The sequence below is a fragment of the Nycticebus coucang genome, chromosome 5 (assembly GCF_027406575.1).
Source record: "Nycticebus coucang isolate mNycCou1 chromosome 5, mNycCou1.pri, whole genome shotgun sequence".
NCBI lineage: Eukaryota > Metazoa > Chordata > Mammalia > Primates > Lorisidae > Nycticebus > Nycticebus coucang.
In genome coordinates, this window is record NC_069784.1 from 77,133,637 (window position 1) to 77,148,112 (window position 14,476).

General features: G+C 38.9%; 1 protein-coding gene across 2 annotated transcripts in view; it reads right to left on the reverse strand.

Annotated features, from left to right (window-relative positions):
- Window positions 1-14,476, reverse strand: part of ASCC3 (activating signal cointegrator 1 complex subunit 3) — a 402,050-nt gene that overhangs the window by 104,232 nt on the left and 283,342 nt on the right. The window lies entirely within an intron of this gene.

Here is a 14,476-nt window from a genome sequence, read left to right on the forward strand (position 1 = left end):
CAGTTGACCTACAGGGGCAAATCCATCAGATTGACCGCAGACTTCTCTAATGAAACTTTCCAAGCAAGAAGACAATGGTCATCTACCTTTAATCTACTTAAACAGAACAATTCTCAGCCCAGAATTCTGTACCCTGCTAAGCTAAGCTTCAAAATTGACGGAGAAATCAAATCATTTACGGATATACAAACATTGAGGAAATTTGCCACAACAAGACCAGCTCTACAGGAAATACTTCAACCTGTTCTGCACACTGACCACCACAATGGATCAGCAGCAAACTAAGAACTCAAAAATTAAAGGACAGAACCTAACCTCCACACTGATGCAAAAGATAAAACTAAGCAATGGACTCTCACAAAATAAGACGAATAGAACACTACCACACTTGTCAATTATCTCAATAAATGTTAATGGCTTGAATTCCCCACTGAAGAGACATAGATTGGTTGACTGGATTAAAAAACACAAGCCATCCATTTGCTGTCTGCAAGAAACACACCTGGCTTCAAAAGACAAATTAAAGCTCCGAGTCAAGGGTTGGAAGACAATTTTTCAGGCAAATGGAATTCAGAAGAAAAGAGGAGTTGCAATCTTATTTTCAGACACATGTGGATTTAAAGCAACTAAAGTCAAAAAAGACAAAGATGGTCACTTTATATTGGTCAAGGGAAAACTACAACAAGAAGACATTTCAATTCTAAATATTTATGCACCCAATTTAAATGCTCCCAGATTCTTGAAGCAGACCTTACTCAGTCTGAGCAATATGATATCTGATAATACCATCATAACAGGGGACTTTAACACTCCTCTTACAGAGCTGGACAGATCCTCTAAACAGAAATTAAACAAGGATATAAGAGACTTAAATGAGACTCTAGAACAAATGTGCTTGATAGACGCATGTAGAACACTCCATCCCAAAGATAAAGAATATACATTCTTCTCATCACCCCATGGAACATTCTCCAAAATTGATCATATCCTGGGACACAAAACAAATATCAACAGAATCAAAAGAATTGAAATTTTACCTTGTATCTTCTCAGACCATAAAGCACTAAAGGTGGAACTCAACTCTAACAAAAATGCTCGACCCCACCCAAAGGCATGGAAACTAAACAATCTTCTGTTGAATAACAGATGGGTGAAGGAAGAAATAAAACAGGAAATCATTAACTTCCTTGAGCATAACAACAATGAAGACACAAGCTACCAAAACCTGTGGGATACTGCAAAAGCAGTTTTGAGAGGAAAATTCATCGCTTTAGATGCCTACATTCGAAAAACTGAAAGAGAGCACATCAACAATCTCACAAGAGATCTTATGGAATTGGAAAAAGAAGAACAATCTAAGCCTAAACTCAGTAGAAGAAAAGAAATATCCAAAATCAAATCAGAGATCAATGAAATTGAAAACAAAAGAATCATTCAGAAAATTAATGAAACAAGGAGTTGGTTTTTTGAAAAAATATATAAAATAGATAAACCATTGGCCAGACTAACCAGGAATAGAAAAGTAAAATCTCTAGTAACCTCAATCAGAAATGATAAAGGGGAAATAACAACTGATCCCACAGAGACACAAGAGATCATCTCTGAATACTACCAGAAACTCTATGCCCAGAAATTTGACAATGTGAAGGAAATGGATCAATATTTGGAATCACACCCTCTCGCTAGACTCAGCCAGGAAGAAATAGAGCTCCTGAACAGACCAATTTCAAGCACTGAGATCAAAGAAACAATAAAAAAGCTTCCAACCAAAAAATGCCCTGGTCCAGATGGCTTCACTCCAGAATTCTATCAAACCTTCAAGGAAGAGCTTATTCCTGTACTGCAGAAATTATTCCAAAAAATTGAGAAAGAAGGAATCTTCCCCAACACATTCTATGAAGCAAACATCACCCTGATACCAAAACCAGGAAAAGACCCAAACAAAAAGGAGAATTTCAGACCAATCTCACTCATGAACATAGACGCAAAAATTCTCAACAAAATCCTAGCCAATAGATTACAGCTTATCATCAAAAAAGTCATTCATCATGATCAAGTTGGCTTCATCCCAGGGATGCAAGGCTGGTTTAACATACGCGAGTCTATAAACGTTATCCACCATATTAACAGAGGCAAAAATAAAGATCACATGATCCTCTCAATAGATGAAGAAAAAGCATTTGATAAAATCCAGCATCCTTTTCTAATTAGAACTCTGAAGAGTATAGGCATAGGTGGCACATTTCTAAAACTGATTGAAGCTATCTATGACAAAGCCACAGCCAATATTTTACTGAATGGAGTAAAACTGAAAGCTTTTCCTCTTAGAACTGGAACCAGACAAGGTTGTCCTCTGTCACCTTTACTATTCAACATAGTGCTGGAAGTTCTAGCCAATACAATTAGGCAAGACAAGGAAATAAAGGGAATCCAAATGGGAGCAGAGGAGGTCAAACTCTCCCTCTTTGCTGACGACATGATCTTATACTTAGAGAACCCAAAAGACTCAACCACAAGACTCGTAGAAGTCATCAAAAAATACAGTAATGTTTCAGGATATAAAATCAATGTCCACAAGTCAGTAGCCTTTGTGTACGCCAATAACAGTCAAGATGAGAAGCTAATTAAGGACACAACTCCCTTCACCATAGTTTCAAAGAAAATGAAATACCTAGGAATATACCTAACGAAGGAGGTGAAGGACCTGTATAAAGAAAACTATGAAATCCTCAGAAAGGAAATAGCAGAGGATATTAACAAATGGAAGAACATACCATGCTCATGGATGGGAAGAATCAACATTGTTAAAATGTCCATACTTCCCAAAGCAATCTACCTATTCAATGCCATTCCTATCAAAATACCAACATCATACTTTCAAGATTTGGAAAAAATGATTCTGCGTTTTGTATGGAACTGGAAAAAACCCCGTATAGCTAAGGCAGTTCTCTGTAATAAAAATAAAGCTGGGGGCATCAGCATACCAGATTTTAGTCTGTACTATAAAGCCATAGTGCTCAAGACAGCATGGTACTGGCACAGAAACAGACATAGACACTTGGAATCGAATGGAAAACCAAGAAATGAAACTAACATCTTACAACCACCTAATCTTTGATAAACCTAACAAGAACATACCTTGGGGGAAAGACTCCCTATTCAATAAATGGTGTTGGGAGAACTGGATGTCTACATGTAAAAGACTGAAACTGGACCCACACCTTTCCCCACTCACAAAAATTGATTCAAGATGGATAAAGGACTTAAATTTAAGGCATGAAACAATAAAAATCCTCCAAGAAAGCATAGGAAAAACACTGGAAGATATTGGCCTGGGGAAAGACTTCATGAAGAAGACTGCCATGGCAATTGCAACAACAACAAAAATAAACAAATGGGACTTCATTAAACTGAAAAGCTTCTGGACAGCTAAGGAGACAATAACCAAAGCAAAGAGACAACCCACACAATGGGAAAGGATATTTGCATATTTTCAATCAGACAAAAGCTTCATAACTAGGATCTATAGAGAACTCAAATTAATCCACATGAAAAAAGCCAACAATCCCTTATATCAATGGGCAAGAGACATGAATAGAACTTTCTCTAAAGACGGCAGACGAATGGCTAACAAACACATGAAAAAATGTTCATCATCTCTATATATTAGAGAAATGCAAATCAAAACAACCCTGAGATATCATCTATCCCCAGTGAGAATGGCCCACATCACAAAATCTCAAAACTGCAGATGCTGGCGTGGATGTGGAGAGAAGGGAACACTTTTACACTGCTGGTGGGACTGCAAACTAGTACAACCTTTCTGGAAGGAAGTATGGAGAATCCTCAAAGCACTCAAGCTAGACCTCCCATTTGATCCTGCAATCCCATTACTGGGCATCTACCCAGAAGGAAAGAAATCCTTTTATCATAAGGACACTTGTACTAGACTGTTTATTGCAGCTCAATTTACAGTCGCCAAAATGTGGAAACAGCCTAAATGCCCACCAACCCAGGAATGGATTAACAAGCTGTGGTATATGTATACCATGGAATACTATTCAGCCATTAAAAAAAATGGAGACTTTACATCCTTCGTATTAACCTGGATGGACGTGGAAGATATTATTCTTAGTAAAGCATCACAAGAATGGAGAAGCATGAATCCTATGTACTCAATTTTGATATGAGGACAATTAATGACAATTATGGTTATGGGGGGGGAAACAGAAAGAGGGAAGGAGGGAGGTGGGTGGGGCCTTGGTGTGTGTCACACTTTATGGGGGCAAGACATGATTGCAAGAGGGACTTTACCTAACAATTGCAATCAGTGTAACCTGGCTTATTGTACCCTCAATGAATCCCCAACAATAAAAAAAAAAAAAAAGAAAGGATATGGTGGGGCTTAAGGACTTAAAGGAGTTGATCAGGGAACTTAAAGATGCACTAGAAAGTGTCAGTAACAGATTAGACCATGGTGAAGAAAGAATTTCAGAGCTAGAGAAAAAATTCTTGAGTTAACACAGGTAGTTAAAGAGGAAGAAAATAGGAGAGACAAAGTAGAACATTTGCTCTGAGAATTATGGGACTTCATGAAGTGGTCAAACATACAAATTATAGGAATCCCTGAAAGGGAAGAAAAAAAAATGCAAAGGAATGGAAGTCCTACTGGAGGATATAATAAATTATAATAAATTCAAATTTACCAAGATTCAATAAAGATTTCAAAATATTCCTTTTAGAAGGATAGTGAATGTTGGGTCATCTCAGCACAAACAAAGAATCTCCAAGACACATTGTAACGAACCTGTCCAAAGGTAAGACAAAACAGAAAATCTTGCAAGCAGTCAGGAGTAACTGCCAATTGACCTGTGGGGGCAGATCCATGAGGGTGCCAGTGGACTTTGTAGCTGAAACTTTTCAAGCCAGGAGAGAATGGTCAGCTACCTTTAAACCCCTTAAACAAAACAATTTTAAGCCCAGAATTCTATATTCTGCTAAAACTAAACTTCAAAATTAATGGAGAATCTAAATCTTTTACTGATATGCAAACATTGAGGAAGTCTGCCACAATAAGACTAGCTCTACAGGAAATAGCTAGACCTGGTCTCCACACTGACCATCACAATGGACGACCAGCAAAGTAATCATGCAGAAACAAGCAAAGGATAAAACTAAGCAATGGACCTTCACAAAATAAGATTAATAGAACTCTACCATGCTTATCAATTCTCTCAATAAATGTTAATGGCTTGAATTGCGCACAGAGGAAGCATAGGCTGGCCAACTGGATAAAAAAGCTCAAGCCATCCATGAGCCATCTCCAGGAAATACACTTAACCATGAAGGACAAATCTAGACTCAGGGTAAAGGGATGGAAAACAGTATTTCAGACAAAGGGAAATCAGAAGAAAGGAGGGGTGGCAATCTTATTTTCAGATACAAATGGATTTAAAGCAACTAAAGTTAAAAAAGAAAAAGATCACTTCATTGTGGTCAAGGGAACAATACAAGAAGACATTTCAATATTAAATATTTATGCACCCAACTTAAATGCTCTGAGATTCATGAAACAGAACTTGATAGGTCTGAGCAATATGATATTCCATTATAGTAGAATACTTAGGGACTTTAATAACCCTCTGGCAGAACTGGACAGATCTTTTAAACAGAAACTAAACTAAGATACAAGGGACTTAAACATGGCACTAGGACAGATGGGCTTAACAGACATATATAACAGACATTTATAACCATTCTAAAGCTAAGGAATATATGTTCTTCCCGATAGCCCATGGATCGTACTCCAAAATAGATCACATCTTAGGACAAAAATCCTCAATAAAATTAAAAGAATTGAAATTATACCTTGTATCAGAACTCAACTCAACATAAATTTTCATCCCCACACAAAGGGGATGGAAATTAAACAACCTTATGCTGAATGACAGTTGAGTCAAAAAAGAGCTAAAGGAGGAAATTGTTAAATTCCTTATACATAACAACAATGAAGCTACAAGTTATTAAAACTTGTAGGATACTGCAAAAGCAATCCTAAAAGGGAAATTTATTATATTAGATGCCTAAATCTGAAAAACAGAAAGTTAGCACATGAATCATTTTAAGGAAATGGAAAAGTAAGAGGAATTCAATCTCAAACCTAGCAGAAGAAAAGAAATGACCAAAATTACATAAAAAAATTAATGAAATTGAAAACAAAAGAATCATTCAGAAAATTAATAAATAGAAAGTTTTTGAAATGTAGAAAACATATATAAAATTGATAAACCTTTGGCCAAATTAATTAGATACAGAAAAATAAAATCTCCAATAAACTCAATCAGAAGTAAAAAAGGGAAATAACAACAGGTATCACATAGATACAAGGGATTATCTCTTAACTACTACAAGAAACTTTATGCCCCAAAATTTGATAATGTGGAGGAAATGGACCAATATCTGGAATCTCACCCTAACTCTCAACTTTAACAATAGATAGAAAGAAATAGATCTCTTGAACACACCAACATCAAGCACTGAGATCAAAGAAACAATAAAAAAATCTTTTAACAAAAACAACAAAAAAAGCCCAGGACCAGATGGCTTCACACCAGAATTCTATCAAACAACAGCTTTTACCTATACTGCACAAGCTATTACAAAACCTTCCCAACATATCGTATGAAGCAAATATCACCCTAATACCAAAACAAGGAAAGACTCAACTAAAAAGGAGAACTACAGACCAATTTCAGTAATGAACATAGATTCAAAAATAATAAAATCTTAGGCAATAGATTACAGGTACATATTATAAAAATTATGCATCACAATGAAGTAGGTTTCATCCTGGGGATGTAATGCTGGTTTACCATATGCAAATCCATAATTCAATTCACCATATCAATAGAAGCAAAAAATAAATTTGATCCTTGCAATAGATGCAGAAAAAGCATTTGATAAAATTCAGCATCCTTTTCTAACAAGAATGCTAGAGAATATAGGCATAGTTGGCACCTTTCTTAAACCAATTGAAGCCATCTACAACAAACCCACAGTTAATATTATACTAAATGGAATAAAACTGAAAACTTTTCCATTCAGAACTGGAACCAGACAAGGATGTCCTCATGCCACTATTATTCAACATCGTGCTGGAATTTCTAGCCAATGCAATCAGACAAAAGAAGGACATAAGGGCATTTAAATGGGAACAGAGGTCATACTCTTGCTCTTTGCCTATGATACGATCTTATACTTAGAGAACTTCAGAGATTCAACCGTAAGATTCCTGGACGTGATCAAGAAATACAGTAACTTCTTGGGATATAAAATCAATGTCTACAAATCATTAGCCATTGTGTATGCCAATAACGGCCAAGTTGAGAAGCTATTGAAGGACACAATTCCCTTCACAGTAGCTTCAAAGAAAATGAAATAGTAATAGTAATATACCTAACAAAAGAGGTGAAGGACCTCTACGAAGAGAATTATGAAACTCTAAGAAAAGAAATAGTACAAGACATTAACAAATGAAAGAGCATACCATGCTCTTAGCTGGGAAGAAACAACATTGTTAAAATGTCTATACTTCCCAAAGCAATATACAGATTCAATGCAAATGCCATTAAAATACCAACATCACACTTTGAAGAACTGGAAAAAGATAGTTCTTTGATTTGAATGGAATCAGAAAAACATCCATATGGCCAAGGTAATTTTTAGTAATAAAAATAAAGCCAGTGACATCACTCTAACAGACATTAGGCTATATTATAAGACCACAGCGCTCAAAACAGCATGGTATTGCACAAACACAGAGACACAGACATTTGGAACCAAATAGAAAATGATGAAAAAGTCTCCTATAGCCATCTAATCTTTGGTAAACCAAAAAAAAGCATACATGGGGAAAAGATTTCCTATTCAACAAATGGTGCTGTTTTAGTCTTTCACTGTTTAACCACATGTGAAAGACTGAAACTAGGCCCGCACCTTTCACCACTCATACAACTTGACTCAAGATGGATAAAAGATTTAAATCTAAGCATGAAACGATAAAAAATCCTAGAGGTGTGGGAAAAACTCTTTAGGATGTCAGCCTGGGGAAAGATTTTATGAAGAAAACTTCCATGGCAATTTGCAACAACAAAAATAAGCAATTGGGACTTAATTAAACTGAAAAGTTTCTGCCCAGCTAAGGACACAACAATCAAAGCAAACAGACAACCTTCAGAATAGGAAAATATATTTGTATGTTACTAATCTGACAAAGGTTTGATAACTAGGGTCTACAGAAAACTCAAGTTAATCAACAACAAAAAAGCAAACAACCCCATATATTCCTGGGCAAAATCCATGAACAAAACCTTCTCTGAAGAAGACAGACAAATGGCTAATAAAAATACAAAAAAATTCTCATTACCCCTAATCATCACAGAAATGCAAATCAAAACCACCCCAAGATATCACCTAACACCAGTGAGAATGGCCCACATCATAAAATCCAAAAGTTACAGATGTCAGTGCAGATGTCGAGAGATGGGAACACTTTAATAGTGTTAGAGGGAAGATATCGAGAGATGGGAACACTTTAATAGTGTTAGAGGGACTCCAAACTAATAGAGCCTCTTTGGAAAGAAGTATGGAGAATTCTCAAAGAACTCAAATTAAACCTCCTGTTTGACCCCACAATCCCAATACTATGTATGTATGCATCTACTCAAGAGAAAAAAATCGTTTTATCATAAGGACATTTGCACTAGATTGTTTATCACAGCCCAATTCACAATTGCCAAGATGTAGAATCAGCCCAGATGCCCATCAACCCTTGAACGGATTAATAAACTGTGGTATATGTATACCATGGAATACCATTCAGTCATAAAAAGATGGTGATTTTGCATCTTTTGTATTTACCTGGATGGAGCTGAAACACGTTCTTCTTAGTAAAGTATCACAAGAATGGAAAAGCAAATATCCAATGTACTCAATATTAATATAAAGCCAGTCAATCTAATTCATGCTCACATGAAATGAATGAGGAACTCATTTCAATTCAAGTTAGAAGAAAGGGGAATGAGGGAGAGGGAGAACGGGGGGTCTGGGATGCTCTCACTTAATGGACATAATGTAGGGGTGTACTGCACATCTCGTGGGTGTCGGACAGAACTACAAAAGGGACTTTACCTAACAAATTCAAACATTGTGACTTGGTTGTTTGTACTCTCACATTAACTTGAAATAAATACTAAAAGAGTGGATTTTAAATGTTCTCACCACAGGGGTGGAGCAAGATTGTGGCCAATTAACAGCTTCTTTCCAACCAGGAACAGTGAGATTGGGGAGAGAAGACTCCAGGCATCTCCAGCTTGTGGGCTCTGCCCAGAAACATCCCTTTGGGGATGCAGGGAGACAGCAAGAGACTTCTGGATCCCACGAGGAGGACAAAAGCAGTAGAGAAGTGGCAAGCGGTTGCGAAAAGGCTACCACAGCTATGAGTACAACACAACGTTCCCTGTGGGTTGTTTTGTTTGTTTGGACTTGGGTACTTGGTTGAATTACCTTGGGAGAACTTGGGCGAGAGTGTGGGTGACTTTAAGCGTTGTCCAGGGCATGGAACTGAGCCGCTGGATCCAAATGGAGCTAACTCTGTTTGGCTGTGGGCCCCATGTGCAGACATTCTGGGAGAACTGCCTCTGTAGGCTCCGCCCTCAGAGTCACAGAGTGAGGCTCGGACTGGGAGACCTTGGGCCAGGGATCTAGTGAGCAGTGACAAAGGCTGGGACTGAGACGCTGTGGAAGAGCGGAACTATCAAAGTTTGGCAGTAGGAGGCCTGCCTTACAGCCTTGGCCCTCAGGGGCATAGAGTGAGGCTGGTTTTGGCCCACAGGATAAGCAGGCAGCCACTACAAGAGAGATCCCAGCAACAAGTGCTTTCCTGGGGAAGCTTCTGCTTAGCCAAGGTTATCTGTTTAAAGTGTCTTTTAAGCATGCAGAGGAGAGATTTAGGCTCTCAACCCTGCACGGTTTGAGGGCAAAGTAGTTAGCAGAGGCCACCAATCTCCATCTCATACAGCTGTAACAGCACTGTGACGACCATCTCATACCCCCAGAAGATCACCTGTTGCCCAGACTATTCAGCAAGATATATATACTGCTTTGTTTTGTATTTTCTTTAATTTCAACTATTCCCCCCTAGAGTTTTCTTTTTTTTCTTTCTTCATTTTTCTAGTATAAATGTAATTTTCCATTATTGCCTACTTTAATAATAAGAACTTCATTTTTGCTAGTATCTGCTCCTGTTATTTGGTTTCCCCCCCAATTTTATCCTGTAAAGTTTTCTCTTTGTTTGTTTTGGTTTGACTTGTAGTATTTTTGTCTTTCCTCTCTATTTGATGGAGATAGGGTACTGTGTCTGCTCAGGCTAACAAACAGCTGCTGATGTCAAGGGAACCACACAACCAAGCACCTCCAGCGCTTGGGGGGTTTTAAGGCTGGGTCAAAGTATCCTACTGTACACCTTTATTACTCCTGTCTCCCTCTTTCTGTGCGTCTCTTCTTTTTGTCGATATTCCCTTTTACTCACCCCTTCTTTTCCTTTTTCCTTTTTGTATAATATTTTTTCCCTTCTTGCCCTTCAATCTTCTCATCCTTTTAGTCCAGTACCAAAAGGACTCATTGAAACCCTAGGGCAGAGGCACGATAACTTAAAGAGCAAGAGAAAGTGAAAGGAAAATTAGGGCAAGGAAACAGATAAAAGAAAAAACTTTTAAAAAACTGAGGAAGAATCAGCACAAAAATCCTGGCAACATGAAAAATCAGTCCAGAACAAACACCACAAGGGACCATGAGGTAGCTAATGCAGAGAATTCCACTTACAAAGAAATGTTAGAAATGACGGAAGGGAAGGAGAGATTAAAGATGGTGGCCAAGTAACAGCTTCCCTGCAACTGGGCATGGTGAGTCTGGGGAGATAAGACTCCAGACATCTCTGGCTGGTGGGATCTGCCTATAATCATCCCTTTGAGGATATAGGGAGTCAGCAAGGGACTTCTAGACCCCAAGAGGAGGACAAAAACAGTGGGAAACTGGCAAGTGGTTGCGTGTGTTCGATCGACCTAATCACGCTGGCAACCGTAAGTACAAGCAGCAGTGAGATTGCAAACTGGAAAGGCCTGACCTGTAAACTGTTTCAGTGTTTTTGGACTTGGCACTCAGTTGAACTGCCTTGGGGAGAGCTTGAGCAGGAGTGAGGAGAACATTGGGCATTGTCTGGGGCCCCAGACATAGCCACTGAGCTGGGCTGCAGGGAGCCATTGTGTGAGAGAACTGCCCTGGCAACCTCCACCCTCAGGGTCCCAGAGCAAGGATTGGGTGGGACCTAGTAACCTAGTGACTGAGCAGCCTAAAGTGGGGGACTGAGCTGCCTTACAGCCTTAACCCTTAGGGGCAGAGTGAGACAGTTTTGGCACACTGGAGGCTCGGGCTGTTGCCCCGGGTAGAGTGCCGTGGTGTCAAGCTCATAGCAACTTCAAATTTCAGGGCTTGGTGCTGCCTGGAACTCCATAAGATCTGTGCCATGACCCCGCACCAACCAGGCCTCCACATGCCCTGACCAGGAACTATAGGAGCCGAGCAACCCTGCGTCCATCCTCCTGTGTCCTCCCAGTCTCCACAATGGCCCGCTCATCTGGCCAGGGATACCGGTAGTCGTGTGCCCTCTGGAGCCCTCCCTGCCTCTGAGCAGAGCCCTTCCCCTGGCCAGAGACTGCTGGAGCCTTGGGCATTCTGTGCCAAACTCACTGGGCAACAGGCACTCACAGAACTGTGCGCACCACCTCCCACCCTATTGCTGGATCCAGGTGTGTCACACGCTGAAGCTGCTTCCACAACCAGAACTCCCAGAGGAACAGGGAGCAGCCCCAGAGGAACTACACAGGGTCACTCCCTACAAAGATCAAGAAACAATAGAGAGATCCCGCTGGGATCTAATCTTGGAGAGACACCTCCCCAACTCTGAGGACAGCCAGAGGCAATGGTAAAAAATAATCATGAGGCGAAATCAACAGAAAAACTCTGGCAATATGAACACTCAGAGTAGATAAACTCCCCCAAGGATCAATGGGGCAGACACAGCACAAGATCCCATGCACAAATAGCTGAGATGTCAGAAATCAAATTCAGAATCTGGATAGCAAATAAGAATGAATTAGAACTCCAAGCAGTAACCCAAAAGATATCTCAAGAATTCAACAAATTCAAAGACCAAATGACCAAAGATTTTGACACATTGAGACAAGAAGTTGCATCCCTCAAAGATCTGACAAACACAGTAGAATCCCTCAGTAACAGAATGGAGCAAGCAGAAGAAAGGATTTCTGACATTGAAGACAAAGTTTTCGAACGCTCCCAAACTCTCAAAGAGGATGAGAAATGGAGGGCAAAAACAGATCACTCTCTCAGAGAGCTCTGGGATAATTCGAAGAAAACCAATATTCGTCTTATGGGGATCCCCGAAAGCGACAAAGTGGCTTCACAAGGCACAGAGTCTCCTCTCCATGAGATTATGAAGGAGAACTTTCCAGACATGCCAAGAGATTCCGAAATTCAGATAGCAGACAGTTTCGGAACTCCAGCATGACTCAACCTGAATATGACATTCCCAGACACATCATAATCAATTTCACTAAAGTTAATATGAAGGAGAAAATACTGAAAGCTGCCAGATGAAAGAAAACCGTTACCTACAAGGGGAAGAATATTACAATAACTGCAGATCTCTCTGCTGAAACCTTTCAAGCTAGAAGAGGATGGTCATTGACTTTTAATCTCCTAAAACAAAATAACTTTCAACCCACGATCCTGTACCCAGCTAAACTGAGTTTCATTTATGATGGAGAAATTAAATACTTCAATGACATTCACATGTTGAAGAAATTTGCCATAACTAAACAAGCTCTCCAGGATATTCTCAGACCTATCCTCCATAAAGACCAGCATAATCCTCCAAAATCCTACAAAATCCTACAAAAGTAAACCCACCCAGAAAATTTTGATCAAATTCCAACTTCCACAATCGCAAAAGGATTAAAAATGTCCACTGGATTCTGAAAAGGCTTATCAATATTCTCAATTAATGTGAATGGTTTAAACTGTCCTCTAAAGAGGCAAAGGTTGGCTGACTGGAAACAGAAACTCAAGCCAGATATCTGCTGCATACAAGAATCACATCTTACATTAAAAGACAAACATACACTCATGGTGAAGGGATGGTCATTTATATTCCAGGCAAATGGAAAGCAGAAAAAAGCAGGCGTTGCAATCCTGTTTGCAGACGCGATAGGCTTTAAACCAACCAAAATAATAAAGGATAAGGATGGACACTTCATATTTGTTACAGGTAATACTCAATATGGTGAGATCTCTATTATTAATATTTATGCACCCAACCACAACAAACCTCAATTTCTAAGAGAAACTCTAACAGACATGAGCAACTTGATTTCCTCCACTTCTTAGTAGTTGGAGATTTTAACACCACGTTAGCAGTGCTGGATAGATCTTCCAAAAAGAAGCTAAGCAAAGAAATCTTAGATTTAAACTCAACCACTCAACGTTTGGACTTAACAGACATCTACAGAACATTTCATCCCAAAAAAACTGAACACACATTCTTCTCATCAGCCCACGGAACATACTCCAAAATCGACCACATCCTAGGCCACAAATCTAATCTCAGCAAATTTTTAAAAATAGAAATTATTCCTTGCACCTTCTCAGACAATCATGGAAAAAAGTTGAACTCAATAACAACAAGAACCTGCATACCCACACAAAAACATGGAAGCCAAACAACCTTATGCTGAAGGATAGATGGATTATAGAAGAGATTGAGAAGGAAAGCACCAAATTTTTGGAACAAAACAACAATCAAGACACGAATTACCAGAACCTTGGGATACTGGAAAGGCAGTCCTAAGAGGGAAATTTATAGCACTGCAAGCCTTTCTCAAGAAAACAAAAACAAAGGAAGTTAATAACTTAATGGGACATCTCAAGCAACTGGAGAAGGAAGAACACTCCAACCCCAAACCCAACAGAAGAAAAGAAATAACCAAAATCAGAGCAGAACTAAATGAAATTGAAAACAAAAGAATTATACAACAGATCAATAAATCTAAAAGTGGGTTTTTTGAAAAGATGAATAAAATAGATAAACCTTTGGCCAACCTAACCAGGAAAAAAAGAGTAAAATCTCTAATTGCACCAATCAGAAATGGTAAAGATGAAATAACAACAGACCCTCAGAAATTCAAAAAATCCTTAACGAATACTACAAGAAACTCTGCTTTCAGAAATATGAAAATCTGAAAGAAATCAACCAATACCTGGAAGTACGCCACCTACAAAGACTTAGCCAGAACGAAGTGGAAATGTTGAACATGCCTATATCAAGTTCTTAAGTAGCATCAAC